This window comes from Rutidosis leptorrhynchoides, chromosome 6 (assembly GCF_046630445.1).
Source record: "Rutidosis leptorrhynchoides isolate AG116_Rl617_1_P2 chromosome 6, CSIRO_AGI_Rlap_v1, whole genome shotgun sequence".
NCBI lineage: Eukaryota > Viridiplantae > Streptophyta > Magnoliopsida > Asterales > Asteraceae > Rutidosis > Rutidosis leptorrhynchoides.
This window is the reverse complement of record NC_092338.1, coordinates 58,213,811-58,223,347: the sequence shown is the minus strand read 5'-3', so window position 1 is coordinate 58,223,347 and position 9,537 is coordinate 58,213,811.

Below are 9,537 nucleotides of genomic sequence, written 5' to 3'. Positions count from 1 at the left end.
CTTTTACATACTAATAGTGTATCCCTGACTAGTGCTCGAGTATTTAGGATTATGCATGCTTGTACTTTTGATATTGCCCTTAGACAGGTTAGGTTGAATCTTGAATTAGTTACACTTGCGGTTGAGATAAGGTATAAGATATGCATGTCCATGGAAAGCTAGCGAAAAATTAAGAACTTTTCCTTTAGATATCGAATGGTTTCGATGAACGGATTAGAAGTTATAATCAATTGAATTTTCGATATTTTTATTAAAAATGATTATTATTATCTTCATTTTTATCGTCGTTCTAGTTTTATCTTATTATTATCATTATTATTATCTTTATCAATAAAAGGGATTTATCATTAAAAATTGTTATTTTTTTTATTTATTACTATCGTTATTATCGTTAAAGTTATAATTAGTATTATTATTATTATCCAATTATTATTATTATTATTATTATTATTATTATTATTATTATTATTATTATTATTATTATTATTATTATTATTATTATTATTATTATTATTATTATTATTATTATTATTATTATTAGTATTATTATTATTATTATCATCATTAATATATATATCATTATTTAAAAATGGTTATTGTTATTGTTATTATTATTATTACTATATTATCATTAGGATAATTATTAGTATTATTGTTAGTAATGTTATAGTAACTATCATTATTAATATTAGTGTAATTAAAACAAATATTTGTAACACCTAATTATTTTTGATTACTATTATTATCATTATTATGAACACGATATAAAAGACGATTAAAAGCTATTAAACGAAATGATTAGGAATAAATGAGTAAGAGTATCATGATGAAATTAAAATATTATAAGATATTGATTTAGATAAAATTAGCGTTCTTATTATTTTTTATCATTACTATTATTATTAAAAGTATCGTTAATATTAAAACTATCATTTTAACAAAAATTATCATTTTAATAGAAATCTCATTGTTACTATAAAATATCATTATTGTTATTATTTTAAATAGAATTATTATTTTTAAAGATAATATTAAAAATTATCGTAAATATTAAAGTTATCATAATTAGAATTATCGTTTTATCATAATGTCATCTTAGTAATTATAAATATTGATATTTTTATAATAATTATTATTATTACAAAATAATACAACTTTTACTTACTATCATTATAGATATTATTTTATCAAATAAATATGTGATACAAACATATTTTACTACGTGTAATAACTTACTTTAATAATATCTATCATATTATCTTTATGATATTAAATGAACCCTATAAATTTTATTACTTAATATATATAAAAGTATATTTTATTATATAAATTTAATATAAAATTTTATTTATCAATAAATAAATTATATTATTTACTCTAATAAATCTTTTAAAAATATTTAAAAATATAAAACGACGATATTTAAACTATATATTAATCATGTATAGATTTTTGGAAATTATTTTGAGACAAATTTACTTTTGTTGACTTTTGCATATTAGTCTCGAGCATTAGGATTGTGGTACACTATGACTTGACCTAATTTGTTAGACAAATATTGACCAACACATAAATATATATAATTAATTTAGGTTCGTGAATTCGAGGCCAACCTTGCACTTGTTCAATGACGTTATATGTATTTTTACTACGAAATACAGTATGGTGAGTTTCATTTGCCTTTTTACCCTCTATATTTTTGGGACTGAGAATACATGCGCTTTTATAAATGTTTGACGAAATAGACACAAGTAATTGAAACTACATTCTATGGTTGAATTATCGAAATCGAATATGCCCCTTTTTATTAAAGTCTGGTAATCTAAGAATTAGGGAACAGACACCCTAATTGACGCGAATCCTAAAGATAGATCTATTGGGCCTAACAAACCCCATCCAAAGTACCGGATGCTTTAGTACTTCGAAATTTATATCATGTCCGAAGGAGGATCCCGGAATGATAGGGGATATTCTTATATGTATCTAGTTAATGTCGGTTACCAGGTGTTCACCATATGAATGATTATTTTTGTCTCTATGCATGGGACGTATATTTATGAGAACTGAAAATGAAATTCTTGTGGTCTATTAAAATGATGGAAATAAATGATTATGATAAACTAATGAACTCACCAACCTTTTGGTTGACACTTTAAAGCATGTTTATTCTCAGGTGTTAAAGAAATCTTCCGCTGTGCATTTGCTCATTTTAAAGATATTACTTGGAGTATTTCATAGCATATTTCGAAGAACGTTGCATTCGAGTCATTGAGTTCATCAAAGATAATTATTAAATCAATTTATAGTTGGATAGTGGATATTATGAAATGGTATGCATGCCTGTCAATTTTTGATGTAAAGAAAGATTGTCTTTTAAAAACGAATGCAATGTTTGTAAAATGTATCATATAGAGGTCAAATACCTCACAATGTAATCAACTATTGTGAATCGTTTATAATGTATATGAACGGGTCCTTTCAGTTGGTATCAGAGCGGTGGTCTTAGAGAACCAGGTCTGCATTAGTGTGTCTAACAGATAAGTCGATAGGATGCATTAGTGAGTCTGGACTTCGACCGTGTCTGCACGTCAATAGTTTTGCTTATCATTTTGTGTCAAAAATTAACTACTTATCATCCTCAGGAAATTACCTGCTTATCATTTTTAGTCTAAGACACGTCTTGCTGCATTGATTGCATGAATAGTGTATAGACAAAAATTCATATCTTAGCGTATCTGCTAAATCATATCTTATCGTATCTATTACTGTAAACGTTGCCTGATATATCCCGTAAATTCCTCCGTAATTTACGAAATCTTTTGTTCTATATATATGGATATTCTATGTAATTATAATACCATCCGATAACCGAAAATCATTTCATATCGAAAAAAAATAATAAAAATCCTTATTCAATCGTACGAAATGGAATTCATCATTAATTCAAGTTCCTCGAATTTCGAAATGGAATCCCACTCCAGCTCCGAAAGCAGTGTGACCGAAATAGATCAACCAATCAGTCATCACCTATTCTGGATGAATTGGGGATGGGTTCGTAGCCTCCTCAATCATTGGAGACAAGAAGAAGGTGATCCCTTCCATCCACCACATTGCCCTCTTGATGAAGAACCTGAAGCACTTACCGGCGAACCTGTTCGAAACACCATTTTCTCGCTCATTTCCAGAGTATCTCATCACGATTATATATTACATCAAATTTTAGATTTTATTTATCCGCTCGTCCGAACCGACAATCACCCCGGTGTAATAGAAGAAGTCAACGAGCTTCGCGCTCGGGTAGTGGCTTTGGAGAATATGGTGTAGAGATTACAAACACCAGCAGCAGCATCAGCAACATAACCAGTAACACCATCATCAACACCAATAGTACCATTACCACCCCAACCACAACCGCGTTGTAAACCTCAACTTCACAATCTATCCCACGAGCATCAATGTCATACGCACCATAGATACCAAGGAGTACCAACAACAATAACTGACGAAGTATTAATTCATAACTTCATTGGAGAAACATTCCGCGGTGATTATATAATCTCTAAAGTCTTAGAGATTATCTAATCTAGCCTTAACCATAAATCAGTTAAGCGAACCAAAATGATAGAAGGAAGAGTAGAAACCCTGACAAAAATGGTGTGTGATTAACAAGCTAAACTTGCTTTACCAACAGCATCAACAGTAGCGTCAGCGTTACCAGCATCGTCAGTACAGTCAACATCCGAATCAACAACACCGATAACATCACAAACTCTGTCAGTTCAAGAATCACTGTGGACATCATTATGAATCAATAACGTGTATATTGTATCAACGAGTTATGAAGAATTAACTCATTCCCTCTGAAGAAATTATATGTATATTATATATATATATATATATATATATATATATTTTGAAATAAATGTTTCCGTGCTAAGCTATTGTGTGTGAATCTTAACTACTCGGTTAATTCATATTACAAATATGCAATAATGTACGTCCTTCGGCCGCAACTTAACCAGCGTTAACTACAATCTCTGTCGCAATTCAACAAATTTCAATTCATAATAAATCAAGTATATATTTGATTTTACACTTTCATCATTGACGTAACCGAAACTTTTCAGATAACATCATTCGTACTTTGCGAAGTTCACAAGAATTTAACAAAAACCAACATCACATCTCAACAAATAACGAAGTATTGATTCATAATTTCAATATTATTGAAGAAATACTTATGTAACCTCTAAAGCCTTCAAAGAATTATACAATTCTAGTTCCAACCGTAAATCGAATGAGTTTAATTTAGTATTAACTCATTAAAATCTATGTTACATCTGAGGAGAATATATACATATATATTTTCATAAAGACTGTAATAAAATTCTTATGTACAAAATATTAATTGTGAATTTTTTTTTAACGGGTAGGTAATACCCGAGAGATATATATAAATTCACAATTAATATGTTACATTCTTCGAATCAGATTAAGCAAATTATCAATTATACTTCCTACTTTCACAATAATATACATTCTTTCATAGAAATAAAAACAAACATACTCATTCAAACCCAATTACATATTCTGCTTTTAAAATCTCAGAATTCAATTCTAGATATAACCGGTACCATCACTTTTAGATTCCTACATCTTTCAAAGCTATACTTTGATTTCAAAAGTGTGTTAGAACATCAAATGTATACAAATGATTACAATCTGTGTTCAAACCCTTCGAAAATCTCTGAAGACACTTCAAATAATGAGCAATCGAGATGATGATCCAACCACATATTACCCACAGTTATGTACTTAAAAAGCTCTCGAAACCAAAGTCATAATTCAACACATATCTGTGTCAGATCTTTTGGCATTTATTAGCAAAAATAACCTTGCAATTCCTTTGCAAAGTAGCAAATTATATCACAACTCCAACAAGACAACTTCCATTTTTTCATTCGGAGTAGCCTTATCATAATTTTGATATATGTGATTACCCTTTTGTTACCGGAGAACCTTTCATATTCCACCACATTAGCAATAAACTTACCAACAACTTCACTGATCTCGGGCATTCCGAAGAATCTTTATATTTATCGAAACCTCATCATTTACTCATCTGCCTCTTGTAACGAGAATTGCCATACGAATCATTGGGAATTAGCAATCAGTATTTTGAAATCTCACAGCATGTTGACGCCAACAGTTATACATAACGTCTATTTCCAAGGCTTACATACTTCGAATGTGAAGTTTCTGAAAAACACTCTGAACCGCGAACTAGTTCTCGAAATGCTGATGAAGCAACAAAAACTGTAAACGACCTTAGCAGTAAAAAGTTTGATGATAAAGATTAGTGTATTAACAAAGCTCAGAAATAGAGAAGTTTTGGAACTGGAAAACGGATTGAGCAAAGTATGAAGGAGGCTGTGGACAAATCACAAAGACTGAACCTGCCTTCAAAGAATCCAAATGATTCAGTGTCTACTGAAGTCATTAACAAATACCTTGCTCCTGACTCTAAACCCCCGTGGACAATATTCTTCATCATCCTCTGATATTAGAAATTCTAAAATATCATCATATCTTTCATTATAAATATCCTCCATATTTCTGAAGATATTTTCTTAATTTTTCTTATTTGAAATCATTTACCTCTTCGCGCTATTTGTATTACATCATAAAAGAAACTATTTTAGTTTCTAAATTCTGAAACATTCAAGTTTAAAATAGGAATATTTTGAAGTAGTGTTGGGAACTGAAGCATGAATTAGTATAATATAATGACACTTGATCAATGTGATTATATTACAGTAAGTCATGCTGAGTTTCTAAATGGAACATGATGATTCACAGATCATAACATCATCATGTGCCATGTTATACGACTCTTTTATTCTATTTAACCTCTAAAATATCAAGAAAATATTTCTTGATGATTCGGCCTTTTCCAAGGTATTCTAGTAATTTGACAAGTCAAGATCGTGCCATCACAATTTCCTTCCTAGAACATTAACAATGTTCATTCTGAAATTCATATCTGTGAATTCTGGACCATTACAAGCGGTGCTTAATCGCAAGAAGAAAAAACGAAAGGACAAAACTCCAAAATAGAAATTGGGGTATATATTGCAGTAAATAAAAGAGAGCATTAATTGTGAATGATAATGATTATAGAAGACAGAAGCAGAGACTTTGAAATATAAGGGAACATATAAAGCTCAACGACAAACCAGAAATTATAAACCATATATATCGATGCATATAGCAATATAAAGACACGGAAGAACTAGAAACACTATAAACCCAAGAGTATAGTAGAAGTAAATAGATTCTTTCAGCGGTAGATGAAAAAAAAGAAGAATGACCGATATGAAAGTTAGAAGTATATCGAGAATCAGAACTGGATGGAGCATATTGATGAATACTTTAAAATATGAGTTGATGGGGAAAGAATAGAAGGTGATGAAACATGACTAGGAACTTAGAAATCAACAGATTTAACTCACACAATGGCAGAATAAGTGAATCAAACCCTCTAGTGAATAGGTTAAGTTTTTTTTGATTAATTTAGTCAAACCACAACTAAATCAAGTGTGATTAGATCAACACCTAGAGCTATTATTCACCACCTGGGTGATTTGGACTGAGAGAGAATCGAAGGAGCTCACTAAATCTAAGTGTGTGTAACAAATGAGAGGCTTAACCTAAAATGAAGAACATAAGACTTTATATACCCCTGCTGTTGACACACCCATACGATTCATTCATCACACGTACGAGTTGGCTTCATCAACCGTACGGGTGATCACTCACTCGTGTCTTATCATTTAGGTTGTAATTGTGACTTAGCTCAGCATCAACCATGCGTATGAGCCTGTCAGCCGTACTAGTGAGGCTTCACTCGTATGTCTGACTAAGTCTAACATAGTCAAACATCTAAATCTCGTTCCTGCAGTTCCTGTAACCACATACAAACACGGATAGGATAATAACGAGCAATCATGGTGGCCTGTAAACTGTTGTATCTGCAATGGATGTGGGTATATGTCTAGGGACTTGCATAAAATGCATCAACAGAAGGTGTGAGTTGTAAGAAAACGAAGGAGGTGAATTTATAAGAAAATCTCCGACAGAACAATTAAAATGGACGATCGCATTTAAAGCGGATCCTAATTCCTTTTGTTACCAGAGAGTCAAATCTTATTAAGAAGATTTTCCTCAAATCCCTTGAAATCTGGGAATCAATCATATCTACGTCAAATGATAAGATGAATCTACACTTACTCATTTCACTCTTCTATGTTAGCTTCATTCGTACTCTTCATATAAATGGATTGATTATCCAAATTATTCGCTGATGGTAAAACTCTAATTTTCAGCCCGTATGCATCATGAAAACATACTTATTATCATTCACGACCTTTCCGCTCAAATTTCGGGACGAAATTTCTTTAACGGGTAGGTACTGTGACAACTCGGAAATTTCCAACCAAATTTAAACTTTAATCTTTATATGTTTCCGACACGATAAGCAATATTTGTTAAGTTAAATTTCAAGAATTTTAAACTATGTTCATACATTCATTCAAACTCGACCAAGTTCCAACGATTCACGAACCATTAAACGAATATGATTATATATGTATATGTGTATATATATTATAACTTGAAACGTAAACAAAATATTAGATTAAATACTTTACATGATTGTATCTGTTTCAAAATGTTTATCAATGGAATTAGAAGATAAGATCAAATGATTGAATTATCAGATATATTGAATTATGATTACAAGTCTCTGTTGAAAGGCCCAAGTTGATTTGAGAAATCTTTCCATTTTAACAATATTCGGGAAATGGTAAAGTGATTTATAAATAAGAACAAATTGTCAATCATTGAGAACTAGACAAAGGATAGTGGAAGATTGAATCTCATAAAGACTCGATTGATCTATTTAGTTTCAAACGTACAAAAAACGTTTTCAGTTTAAAAAGAACTTTATTATTAAAACGTATATAACTTTTATAAATATCTAGAACCACTTTTGACAACTCATTACTTAACTAGAATGATAAAGATAACGATATTTATATTTTATTTTTTTAAATATATATAACGATTTAAATTAATATTATATATATTTATACGCGTATTATACGTACATAGTTTTATACTTTTACTATACTTAAACTTTACCTTTACTTTATTTTTACTTTACTTTAACTTTAATAATTCACTTTAATAATTCATACTTTAATAATTCATACTTTAATAATTCACTTTAATAATTAAAAAATCTATTATAAATAGAATTCAATAGGTTTTATTATTTCATAGAAACTTGAAAATATTTTTCTCTAAACTCTCTCAATCGATTTACATATATATATTTACTCCGTATTATTTCAAGATATTATTAGTATACATAAAATATTACGACGGAGTGCTGTCCGAGTGATTTCGAAATTGTTTTTTGAGTAGGATAGGATTAAGGAAATTATGGGTTATAGCTATGGAGGTGATTGAGTATGGTTCATGGGTATGCTCGTGAGGTCAATATAGTGTTTATCATTTCCGTTGCGTCTACGTACCTTTCCTGCAATATTGAATCTCAATATTGATACGTGAGTACTCATAATTTAACTTTTACATACTAATAGTGTATCCCTGACTAGTGCTCGAGTATTTAGGATTATGCATGCTTGTACTTTTGATATTGCCCTTAGACAGGTTAGGTTGAATCTTGAATTAGTTACACTTGCGGTTGAGATAAGGTATAAGATATGCATGTCCATGGAAAGCTAGCGAAAAATTAAGAACTTTTCCTTTAGATATCGAATGGTTTCGATGAACGGATTAGAAGTTATAATCAATTGAATTTTCGATATTTTTATTAAAAATGATTATTATTATCTTCATTTTTATCGTCGTTCTAGTTTTATCTTATTATTATCATTATTATTATCTTTATCAATAAAAGGGATTTATCATTAAAAATTGTTATTTTTTTTATTTATTACTATCGTTATTATCGTTAAAGTTATAATTAGTATTATTATTATTATCCAATTATTATTATTATTATTATTATTATTATTATTATTATTATTATTATTATTATTATTATTATTATTATTATTATTATTATTAGTATTATTATTATTATTATCATCATTAATATATATATCATTATTTAAAAATAGTTATTGTTATTGTTATTATTATTATTACTATATTATCATTAGGATAATTATTAGTATTATTGTTAGTAATGTTATAGTAACTATCATTATTAATATTAGTGTAATTAAAACAAATATTTGTAACACCTAATTATTTTGATTACTATTATTATCATTATTATGAACACGATATAAAAGACGATTAAAAGCTATTAAACGAAATGATTAGGAATAAATGAGTAAGAGTATCATGATGAAATTAAAATATTATAAGATATTGATTTAGATAAAATTATCGTTCTTATTATTTTTTATCATTACTATTATTATTAAAAGTATCGTTAATATT